The sequence below is a fragment of the Crocodylus porosus genome, unplaced genomic scaffold (assembly GCF_001723895.1).
Source record: "Crocodylus porosus isolate Cpor-Errol unplaced genomic scaffold, CroPor_comp1, whole genome shotgun sequence".
In the NCBI taxonomy this organism is placed as follows: domain Eukaryota; kingdom Metazoa; phylum Chordata; order Crocodylia; family Crocodylidae; genus Crocodylus; species Crocodylus porosus.
In genome coordinates, this window is record NW_017728886.1 from 251,142,295 (window position 1) to 251,155,233 (window position 12,939).

Below are 12,939 nucleotides of genomic sequence, written 5' to 3' on the forward strand. Positions count from 1 at the left end.
TAGATGCAGGGGTAGCAGTGGGCGTAGTCTTTCTGGACTTTAGGAAGGCCTTTGACACTGTCTCTTACCCCATTCTCATTAAAAAACTAGGGGACTATGGCATCAACACCTACACAGTCAAATGAGTCACTAACTGGCTGGAGGGCCACACCCAGAGAGTGGTGGTGGATGGATCATTTTCAACCTGGAGAGATGTGGGCAGTGGGGTTCCCCAGGGCTTGGTCCTCAGGCCCGCACTGTTCAATATCTTCATCAGTGACTTGGACGAGGGGGTAAAAAGCACCCTGTTCAAAGTTTCAGATGACACTAAGATGTGGGGAGAAGTGGACATGCCAGAAAGGAGGAATAGGCTACAATCGGACCTAGACAGGTTACAGGGGTGGGTGGACGAGAACAGGATGGGATTCAACACTGACAAGTGCAAGGTGATGCACCTGGAGAGTAAGAACCAGCAGCATACCTACAGGCTGGGGAACTCCCTTCTCATCAGTGCAGAGGCAGAAAAGGATCTTGGAGTCATTACTGATGCCAAAATGAACATGGGCTGGCAGTGTGGGGAGGCAGTCAGGAAGGCCAACCACACCTTGTCATACAACCACAGATGCATCTCAAGCAGGTCCAAGGAGGTGATCCTCCCCCTCTGTGCGACACTGGTCAGGCTACAGTTGGCACACTGCATCCAGTTCTGGGTGCCACACTTCAAGAGAGATGTGGCTAGCATTGAGAAGGTCCAGAGGAGGGCCACCCACATGATCAGAGGTCAGCAGGGCAGGCCGTACGAGGAGAGACTAATGGACCTGAACCTGTTCAGCCTCCACAAGAGAAGGCTGAAGGGGGATCTAGTGGCCGTTTACAAACTGGTCAGGAGGGACCAGCAGGCACTGAGGGAGTCCCTATTCCCCCGAGCAGTACCAGGAGTGACAAGAAATAATGGTCACAAGCTGGTAGAGGGTAGATTCAGAATAGACATCAGGAGGCGCTACTTCACTGTCAGGGCGGCTAGGATCTGGAACCAACTTCCAAGAGAAGTGGTGCTGGCTCCTACCCCGGAGGCTGGATGAACACCTTGCCAGGGTCGTTTGACCCCGGTACGCTTTCCTGCCATGGCAGGGGGTCGGACTTGACGATCTGCTCAGGTCCCTTCCAAACCTACAAACTATGAAACTATACCTCAGCAGGTTGGAGGATACCACTCTGCATCTGCACAGCCCACCACTGTCAGCCCTAGACACTCATTCTCTGTATACTTTACCTTCCTTTCCTCACATCCTCCCCAGACACTAAGTAGGAGGACAACCTTGGCCAGGACCTCCCTGGTGGATCAGCCTATTCTCTGACCTGATCCTATGAGCCACTGAAGATCTTAGTTGGGTGCTCCTGCATGGAGCCATCTCCAGAGGTGTGTATCTAGCATGCTTTACCTGCCTCTTTTGTCAACAGAGGGAGACCATTCATGGTACACACCTACCTTGAATGTGCCAGGATGCAGCCCTTGTATTGCTTCTTCAGGAACCTCTTTCTGAAGTTCTGGCTGCCCTTCTCCCTTCACCTTTTCTTTTATGCACTTCCCATCCATGGCCTGGGACCTCCCAGTCAACCGCCTCCTGGCTTTACCTAAAGTAGACATCTTTCAGACCAGGAAGGAGGCTCTGGCTAGGGGCAGCCCAAGCGACTGTAGGACTATTTTTCTGTCCCTTATCCATTCATGTCTCCACACAAAGTTTCACCAGATGGTGTCCACTAGCTTCTTGGGCTTCCTCGAGGGGCAATGGGCACTGGCTGGTATGCTTTGCTTGGTGCCCTCCTCCCCCCTCCCACCACTTGGAAATCTTGTTGTAAACATGTGACTATCATTCCCATTCCTGTTTTTCTTCTCAGCTGTTCCAAGCAATCAATTGTTATGCCCCTAGTGGCCTCCTCAATTAAGGGAGCCTTATAATTCTCCTGGTTGGTCTAGGGCCATGTTTCCCATGGCATAACAAATAGACTCATCTCCAACTGTGGCAGGTGTGGATGCTTTAGAGGGAGAGCAGTGAACCAGGTATATCTAGAGTGATCTATCCCCTGCTCATCACCCTTTTGGGCATCCACTATCATTGGTTTACAGATGTCAGAACATCTCTGACTGTTCTGTTTAGTAGCCATTAATAGAGCTGTCACCAATGAATTTCTCTAATCCCTTTCTGAACCTGGCTATACTATGTTCCTCTGCTTTATGTGCTTATATTATTGGGAGAGATTCCTCCAAGGAGACTAGTGGAGACCATAGTAATGGAGGTTCAAAGAACTGAGACTGGGTACAAAAACAAAGAAAAAGTACAACAGTGGGCAGAGCTTCTAAGGTTTTAGAGTTGGGCTAAGTTTGAATAAAATTTTGGTTTCTTATCAGCATCTTTTCCGAATTTTTTTGCATCTGCATGCTTTTGGAAGGGTGAAAGGAGACAATAAAAAATACCAGGCAGGATAAGAAATGCCAGTACTATAAAAGAAAAGGGAATCAGATGGTGCCAAAGTGGTGTTTTCTTGGGAGGAGGTACAGACAGCATGGAAAGAAAAAGTTCAAGAAGCCCCAATGGAAGGAGAGGTCAAAAGGAGGAGGAAATGGAAACACCTGCAAGCAGTCCTCCAGATAAGGAAGGGAACAGAAGAGAGAAGTGCATCCTTCATACTACCAAGAAAACTGAAAAGAACACCATCATCATCTCTTTGGGAATATCATGTCGAAAGGATGGTAATAATACTGTCTAGTATGGTTTGGTCACAAGTTCATTTCAACTTAAAGATAATTTTTCATGCTGATACAGCAATTTGATTTTTCCAAGTACTGTGAAAAATACAGTTACTTGGTAATCCTGTATGTCATAAGATACTCCAATATAGACAAGGCTAAATATTTATTTATTTTTTTGATTTATAAACCAGCTTATTCAAAAGGCTCAGAGCAGGTATCACGATATCTTGCAAATATCATTGTAGCATTTCAGAAACAAAGTTGTGTCACCATTGCACATGATAAATATTTGCTATCAAATGTCCTTTCAAGCAATATCTATCTTATAATATACAGAACAATTGCTCAGCCTAAGGGGAAAAGACCCAGGGTAGTCACTGGCAGTATGTAGAGAAGTCAGCTCCTGGTTCTAATATTTACACAGTCTTGTAAAGTGAAATCTTGGTTTCACCCGAAGTCAATGTCGAAACTCCTTTCAGCTTCAAGAGACATCCACTCTGTGTCTCTGTTGTACCCATTTCCTGTGCACTCCTGTACACACTGGAAAGACTAAATTAGCATAACAGCCATAAGTCTGGTTTTTTTATCACTGGAATTACAAAAATAGATGGTTTTATGTGAACACAGTTACACATAAATATAAAGACACATTATCCTGGTGATGTTTATTTTGCTTTTCATATGATGTAACTGAAGCAACAAAACGCCCTCATGTAGCTAAGCTCTGGGCAACAAAAGAAAAGGTTCTTCTTCCTTTTCCCCAAAAATGTTCCTTGTGGTAATCTTTGTCCATGTAACATAGTGGTCAGGATGTTTGAAAAGTTCAACATTTTTAACATAGCTTCATTTCAGCTCTGATAATATTGCAGTGAGTGCCCACAAGCAATGGGGGAAATCTTTTGAAGGAACTGACACAGAACATTTTCTTCCCCCTCTAAATAATGTGTGGCTTCCTCAATGCTGCATAACATTTAAACAAAGCTTTTCCTCATAATGAGCTATTCATTTGGATTTCACAACCTATCATCACTTTGTCCACAGCTGGTGATTATGCCAAGAGAATTTCTCACATATCATTTACCATGCTTTCTTTTCATGCCACGAATGATAATCGCACAAATGGAGGAAGGGTCTGTACTTCATAATTGTCTTGACAATTAATTTGGAAAGGGAACTAGTATGAACTGCATTGTTAGAAAGGAGTGGCAGAGCTTTGTAATAACTCGTTCTTCTGATGCTATTATTGTATCTTGATGGAGCACTGGGTAGTTGGGCCATTTTATCCAATCAGTTCACTGGCTATTGGAAAAAAAAGACACAAGACATATTTCACATCTTTATAAACATGAGCACTATGTAGAAACTTTTGTTGCACTGTAGCTGTTGGTGGGCAAAACACACATTTGTGATTTGACCATTTAATCTCTCAACCTTTATTCACCTGAATGTCCAAGGGATAGTGCAATCCTGAGAGTAAGGATCACTCACTCTAGTAACAATTGTAGGGCTGTAACCTTATACTGCAACATGACAAGGTAGCCAATTTACTTGTAATAGCAACATCTACCTAATACTGCTATAATTACTCCTAGGTCCTGCAAACTAAATGCTGGAAAATACCAGAACTTTTGGGTATCGTTTTCAAAGTTCCAAGTGGTTCAATGGAAGAGTCATACAGCACTGTGCCTATAACATCAGATCAGAATGCACCTCAGCAATGCATCTGATATCTGAGCAAATATGCATGCACATACCCAAACATGGGGGACTTTTTTATCAGAAGAGTGGGTAAATATGCACCTTTATAGACTAACTAAGATATAGATATCAGTACCGTACCTAGACTCCTAGTGGCCCTGCACACACTTTTAGGATTGGGCCCCCTTTGTTTATATATATGTGGAATTTTAAGACTTTTTTTGCAATTGTAATTTTTTTCCCCCCATTTTAAGGCCCCCTTTCTATCCAGGCCCGGGCAGCCACCCAGTTAGCCCATGCCTGTGTCTTAGTCTGACAGATACAGAGAGAGCACAAGTTTTTGTGAACTCAAGTTCACTTGATCAGATATTGTGAACAGATGTGCAGAAAGCAGAGTATAAGAAGAAAAGAGAAATTAAAATACACAAAACAATGGAGGGAAGAGACAGAGAGAGAAATAGGTCAGTCAGGGAGGGGGGACTGGGCTCAGATTTGTTTTATTACCACTCTGGTCTTATTTAATTGATTCTTGATGGGATGCTCTCCTTTCTAGAGATCAGAGCCAGCTCTTTATGGCAAGGATCTGGAACAGGGGTTTTCAACCTTTTTAAACAAGTATACCCCTTCTATCTCAAAGTTTCAGCTCATGTACCTCTTTATATTAAATTTATTTGGGGGCGGAGCTAAGCACGTGCACACAATACCCCTACCCCCTCAGCAGGTAAGTCATGGGGAGGTGCAGATTGAGGCCCCCACAGTGAGGGAGGGAGTGGGGCACAGGCAGGGGCAGGGGCTGGGGTGAATGGGGCCCCAGCTGAGCCAGGTTGTGCGATAATTGGAGCCCAGGTGGCTCATCCAGCGGTGGGGGGGCTCCTGCTGCTGTGCATACCCCAGCGGAGACCTGGGGGCACATGCCCCCCATGATCTGTGTGCAGGGCAGAGGCAGCTGCTGCTGTGCACTGGGCTTTGTGTGCCACTGCAGCTGCCCTGGAAGCAGTGCAATGCCGCATGTGTCCTACCACCAGCCAGGCAAGGGCCGTGGCAGAGCTTGGCAACAGCAGGCCCATGATATTGCACCACTCCTGGGGCAGCTGCAGTGGTGCGCAAAGCCCAGTGCATAGCAGCAGCCGTCTCCACCCCACACACAAATCAGGAGAGTACAGGCTCCCTTGGCCTCCACTGGGGTGCATGCAGCAGCAGGAGCCCCCCCTCCCCCCCCCCCCCCCGGTACCTACTACAACCTTTTTAAATACCCCTAGGGCTATGCATATGTCTGGTTGGCAAGCACTGATCTAGCAAATGCAATAAGAATTCAGGCAACAGGTCTCTACAGGAGTCTATTACTGTATATAAATGCAGTACAAATGAATTACGCAAAGACAGCCCTTGACCGAGAGGGACTGCAGTTTAGTGTGAGCATAAGGCGAATTACTGAACAAGAAGAGGTGGGGTGAGGTGCAGGATATGGTCTCTGCAAATATTTGCATAAGTCAGTACCCGCAGTGTTCATAAACATGATAGAGTTCTAGTAAACATGTGGATTTCCTATCCAGTTCAATCAGTAATAGGAAGCCTGTCTCTTTTGTGATCTTATTTATTAACAAAAATAAGGTAATTTCATACAATTCTGTCACCTGAGCCAAAGTAGAACCAAAACTCCATGCATACGTCTTTCATGCCCTCTTATTATACATATTGAATATCCTCCACGTTAACCCTTCTGATGCTCTTCTTCGAAGTCAAGAAGCTGACATCTCCTCACTTGCACCATGCTTCAGGAAGACCTAAAGAGCCACTCGCTGCCCTTCCATTCTCTACTAACATCTCTTTTGTATGATTATATGTATTAATTTCAGTCACTGAGAACTACCGGTATCCACCTTTCAATGAAAAATGCTGAGTGCTAAGCTCCTTGGGCATTCAGGCCATTTTTCAGGTGGCAGAGTATGCCATTAGTTCTTTACATACTGCTGTATGAAAATTGTGGACTTAGATCAAAATCTCCTTTTCCTTCACAGTCATAGTGTTCCTTTTTTTCTACTGAATCAGGAAAAGTCATTCAGAGCTTTAGATGTCCCAATTTCCCACAGATTTACTGAAGCTAATGCCAAAACTTCCAGAGACTTCAATGGAGCCAGGGTATTCTCTATGTAATTAAGACCTCAGGTCTAGAAACAGGAGAAATAAAATAGAAAACAAAATAAAGGAGTGTGTATGTGTGTGTGTGCATGTGCCCCAGTGCAGACGACTGAAGAGATAACAGAAAGCTGTTTCCATTGAAACAGAAAGGCATTCCTAAATGTGTGTGTGTCTCTCTAGTCTAAAGAGGTATGTACATAATATAGTATATATTAATAAGAATATATGGTATTCCAAATCAAACTTGCCTTCAACAGTAATATTTTCCTTCTGACCTATCTCCTTTTCTTCATATCCTCTGCTGTTTCTATTGAATAACGCTAAGAACACAAATAAAAAAAAGGATCTTGCAGACCACATCCAACATTTCCCAGTATGGCAATAGGATTCATTTATGGATCACTATTTTTTTTTGCCCATACATTTAGTACTGAGATCAGAATGAACTAGTCATCTTGCTTAGAACAATGGAATTATCATACCGCTCCATCCCAAACTATTATGATTTCTAGTAAAGAGGAAATCTGGAGAAGACTTCAGCATCATTTGCTTTCACAATGTGGGTATGATAACTTTTTTTCTGAACTTAAACAAAGTTTGAATCTCAGAAGAAGCCTCAAAGACTTCAGAAGCTGGATGAATTACATTCACTCCAATGAGAAATACTCATTGGTCAGAATGTATATCTGGCTCAAATTAAATGACACTAAACTGATTTAAATTGGCTGATGTCCAGAATCTTCACTGAGATTTTGATTCAACCAATCAATTAATGGAGGCACTTAACTTTAAGCATGTAAGTAGTTCATAAATTAGGAATGGAGATGGTAAACTGAGTTATAAAAAGGGCAGTATTCCAAAAATAAAATCCATAAATAGATTTCACAATAGTTTATGGCTGGAATTATATGAATGAGCAAAGTAATGGTAAAAGGAATTCATTCACAATAGTATTCCTCTATGCAAAAGTATGCCTTAAAAGTAGACAGACCCATACATAACTGGAACTGGTAATATCTCTCAACATAATATTAAAATCTAAGTATTTTGCTGATATATTCAGAATAACCCTACTGAACTCACGGCGGAACTTGACAAAATACACTGAAATCACTTGGGTTACACTGACATATAACTGATGAAAGAGAATTAAATCAGGATCAAGACACATCTCACACACTCACATACATACACACACGCACATAAACACACACATCTCCACATATATCATGTGTGGATAGAAATACATAAACCCATACTAGTAATTCAGATGCTCTTAGTCCAGCAGGGAAACTAGATGACATCATTTTTTTATTCAAAGGAAATACTGCCATTAAGAAAACTATTTTTTTTAACTCCTTCAATATAAGGACCATGCAGCTTTTGGACTAAACTGGGAATTGATGACTGAAAAATTAGGGGAATGCTGCAGTTCAGTATAAAACCATATTTAAGAATATTCAAATTCAATCTGAAACTTTATGATAAGGTATTTAGCAAAATGTGCAGGTTTGTTGCAATCTGACAGGCTGCACACCATGAGCTCTTCTGCTATGGCCTCAAACTTGCAACATCTGGGGCTGCTAACTATGCAAGTTAGCACTAGGGCTGTGCAAAACATACACAGCTCTGACAGCAGGGCATTTAATGGTTTTAAAAACATGAAAAAAGTAAATAGGTGTGGATGGAGTAAGGAAGGAGGCAGTCACTCCATCTGCACATGGAGCTTGGGGAGCCCGGCAGCGGGAGGTTCACCTTGAGGAACACCAGCTGCTCCACCAAACCAGGATCTAAGCAGGTGTGGGGGGGTGTCACTGTATCACCAGCAATGCTGAACACCCTCTCAGTTGAAACACTGGTCGGTGGACAGGATAGGTGTTCCCCAGCAACCGTGGCCAGATCCAGTCACATCTGGCTGTGGCTTGCCTAGTAGGCCAAGGGGTTGCACAGCAGTGGCTCCACGTTCTCGGTGAGATAGGCAGCCACCAAGGCCTGAGCGCTAACTGCTTGATGGTGGGGTCTGGTGCCTCTGGACCCCACCATGGAAGCCATGCACTTGGCCTACATTGGCAGCACCTGTGGTGGAAGAGGAAACTGGGTTGTGGATGGCATGCTGGCATGGGACAGTGGATCCCCCTCTTTCACGCCCCCTCACCTCCACTGTTCTGCCTCCCTGACTCTCTTCACCAGCACCTCTGTCCACTGACGCAGGCTTGGCTACCACATACACTCCCCATGACCCTTGGTTCATATATGTTGTGAACCATGGAGCCCACAGACGATACCAGACCACAAGGGATCAAGCCGTTTTTTGATGCCCCCCCTTCAGCTGCCTCACCGATGCTTGAACATCTGGTGAGAGCAGTTTGCCTCAGCCAGGAACATCAATCCCCTGGAACTTCTTCATTTGGTTCTGAAGTTCCCTCACTACAGGGATCACCTGGTTAGGGAGGGCATCACCACCACTGAGGGTCTCAGTGGCCTCGAGGACTACCAAGATCTGGGAGATGGTATCCCACTCAGCTCTGTTAAGGGGGCCGCTGATCCCAATCTCCCCAAGCAAGGCAATCTCATGGACGGCCTTCTGTTGCTCCACCAGCCCCTTGAGCATTAGGTATGTGGAGTTCCACCGAGTCAGCACATTCTGCATGATTTTGTGCGCCAGGATGTTCAGCTCTGCTTGTTTGTCCCGCAGCATCTTGCCCCCCTTGATGCTCCAGTGGAAGTAGCCTACCACCTTCCTGCATTTAGAAATGAGCATGCTGGTGGTGCTGATGCCATCACTAGCAGCCCTGTCCCCCTCCAAAGGGTCCCTGACTATGAGGTGCAACTTGTGTGCCACACAGGATGCCAACAAAGTTGGCATTACAGACCACCTTGACGATATTGGCCCCATTGTTGGTGACCATGTATCCACAGGTGAGCTCACCCTGCCCAATGAGCCACCCCTGCCCCAAGCTGTTCGTGGCCCCTGTGATCTCTGTTGTTGGTTGGGACTCATCCATCACCTCAGCTTGAAGAAGAGCCCAGTGACAGCTTGACTGGTCACACCAGTGCCCTGTAAGGGAAAGGTAGGCATGATCTCCACCCCAACTGCTCCAGATGTCCAAGGTGAAGTGTAAGGCCACCTGCAGACCTGCCTTGCATGGCTCCTCCCTCAAGTACTCCCTGCATGCCTCATATAAGGAGGGCGCTACCGTCCCTCTCCTTACTTTCTGTTTCCCTGCAAGCAAGCCCACCTTCAGCTTTGAAACTCGTAATGTTTCAAAACTTTCTAAACATTTTGATGGCCCTTGTTTCATTTTGAAGCATTTTGTTTCATTTTGATTTTGCTTTTTCAAGGTCAAAATGTATCAAAACAGCATCAAAATGAAACAGCCAGTGAAATTTTGCACAGCCCTATCCCCCATTATAATGCTCCCATGCTAGCCTGGCCCCCATTATAACACCAACCTAGAAAATATGCCAAGTCTTGAAACACTTTACAGTGTGATCTTAGTTGCAAACAGCTTGTTTATGCTCATAATATTGCAAACCCATTCCATTTGGTTGCTATTGGCTTTCTTCACTAACATTAATAAACACATCCCTCAACTTCCCAGTTGCTAGAACAAGGAACAACTAGTAGGCCCTCAGATTCATTAAGAGGCGTTATTCATAAATATCAGCAATAGGTCTGCTTAATGTACATTATGGCAGTTTTCATTACAGAAAATAACAAGCAACATATTTTCTTAAGATTTGTTATCTCTTTTTCACACAATCAAAGACAACACGTCTGCTAAGCGTTTATTTGGTTTTCCTTCTACATAATAACAGGAGATCAAGATAGCCACTCAGCAGTTACTAAGAGAGCCTGCAACAAGTCATACTTCTGTTAAATTTCTGTGACTTTCTTGGAATATAATTAAATACAAAAAAAAATCCAGCATTAAAACAAATATGCCAAATCTGATACAAACCCATGAAAGTAGAGGAATTCAGAGCAGAAGTCCTGCTGCTCAGTCTTTAATATTCCATTTCTGCCAGTATAGTAAACGGCCTTCTCCTCACTCTTGGTGTGAGTAGTGGCTTCTCCGGTGTTGAAGGAATTCAGAATTCTTTGTCACTGAATTGTCTGGAATAATCTACACAAGCTACAGGTTTCACACCAAAACCCATGGTGAAGGAGTCAGAGTTGAGAAGATACTTCACTTCAAAACAGTGGGTTTGAGACCTACGTTGACTGGCACTAAACTCTACAACTAGGCATACTGACACATAGAAAGCCATTGTGGAGATGCACACGGCTGGTACTCAGGTGATCTAGTTTCTCTAGTAAAATATGCCACTAACCTGCTCTGTGACCCTGGACAAGTTACTCTGTGTGCCTGTTTCCCCTCACATAACGTGTCTTGTTTATTCAGAAAGTAAGTTCTTTAGTTTCTCACCACATATAAACATTGCCTAATACAATGGAAGCTGATTTCAGTCTGTAGATGCCATTTAATTATAAACAATAAGAATGGACAACAATAAAAAATATACATGGAATAAGATATTATTCATCTCAGCACAGGGTATCAGAGCCTAGAATTTTACAGTCTTACTTTCTGCTACTAACTTCTTCCCTTTTGCCCTGTCTCTTACTCTTTGTTCCATCCCAACCCAGTTCACATTTTCTCGATGTACTGCCTATGTTCTTACTGGCTTCTTATTTCCCTTTTTCTCTCCAACCATTGCTTCCTCACTGATGCACTAGGCATCATAGTCTCTAGTTTTTTTATTACCTTTTGCCATTAGCTCTGCTTTCTATTCTGCTACAGCTTGCATCCTCATGTCCTTAAACACCTCGCCTCTTTTCCCCCCAAAATTCCTTAAATAGTCAGAGAAAGGGAGGAGTGTGGGGTAATGCTTGGTGAGCAGTGTATTTTCAGCCACCATCAGTGTCTTTTGATGGCTTGGCACTGAGTGGAGAAAGAAATAAAAATAAAGTGTCATACAGGATGCCAGAATACAAAGAAGCAAATATAAAATCACTGCAAGAAAATTATGGGTGTTTAACTCTCCAGAAGGACCCTGGGCTTCTCTGGTAATTTTACTTTTGCAAAAAGGCATTTCTTTTTTGCTTTACCTATCACTGGATTAGTTGCTTCCAATCTACCCATATGATGAACAAGTTAGATGCACTGTGCATGCGCTTGCCCAAAAGATATTGCTGTTGCTGCTGCTGTTGTAGGTATTATTATTATTATTTAACAGTTATATCATGGAAGAAATTTTGGCAGAACAGCACTCTGTGATGTGCTGTATATCTAATAAATTCTACTTCCTATTCCAAAGAGCTTACAGTCTAGTAGACAGATGAAATAGGTGTGTAAGTTAAAATGTATGTTGGCACGGATGTGGCAGAGACAGGAAAACAAAAATGATAGCAGCTTGTGAACATTTTCTCAAAACAATTTTTCCAGACAGGAAATTATTTTCGGTAACATTTAAAATTTCTACACTATTTTTGAGTTGTCATTTTAAAAAGCATTCCAAATAACTGAAAAATTCTTGTCTTGCAACTGAAAAATATTTGTTGCTCAAAACTGAAATGTTTTTGGTTGCTGGAAAAAATCCTGGTTTAAAGGTTTGGGTTTTTTAAAAAACAAAAATCATAAAACCTACAACAAAAAATGAAAAATCCCATTTATCTGAGAAAAAGCTAAGCCAATTTCTCAAGCAGTTAGAAATACTAGGGAATGCATAATTTGTAATCAAATCGCTAGCAGCCATCACAGCCTGCCACCTGCTTTCCATTAGCCTCGTTCTTGGAAGGGAGGATGAGGGGAAGCCATTAAACCCTCCATGGGAGAAGATACAGGTTGTATGACCATTTTTAGCTCTGTACGTGAAAGAGCTCCTAGCAGAGACGAAGTGGCTAATCTCCAGTGGCAACGTCAGTGTCATAGGCAATAGACCTCCTGCCGGTCTAAGGATTCCTAGTCCATCTAATGTCAACAGTTTATGGAACCAAAACCAAAGCTGTAAACTGATAATACAAAAACAAGTCGGGCCCCTGTAACGCACCGCATGTAACTGGAAACCAAACAATAACAAATGGATACACTGAAAGTTGGCACACAACGAAGCTTTGGGACAGGAGGCTGCTAATCAGAAGCCATTGCAAGCAAAGCTTTACATATTTTTCGCATTTTTTGGCTTTCTTTCTTCCTTTCTTTTTTTTGGAGAGAGAGAGAAAACTGAAGAGCTTTTATATGTAATGGGCTTTGTTTGCCTCTTTGCTGCCCTAGAGATAAATACAAAGGCATTTTATGAGATCACAACAAAATGAGAACCGGAGTGGGCAAGGGAAAATATTCTTGGTAGAGGAAGAGAGACATATT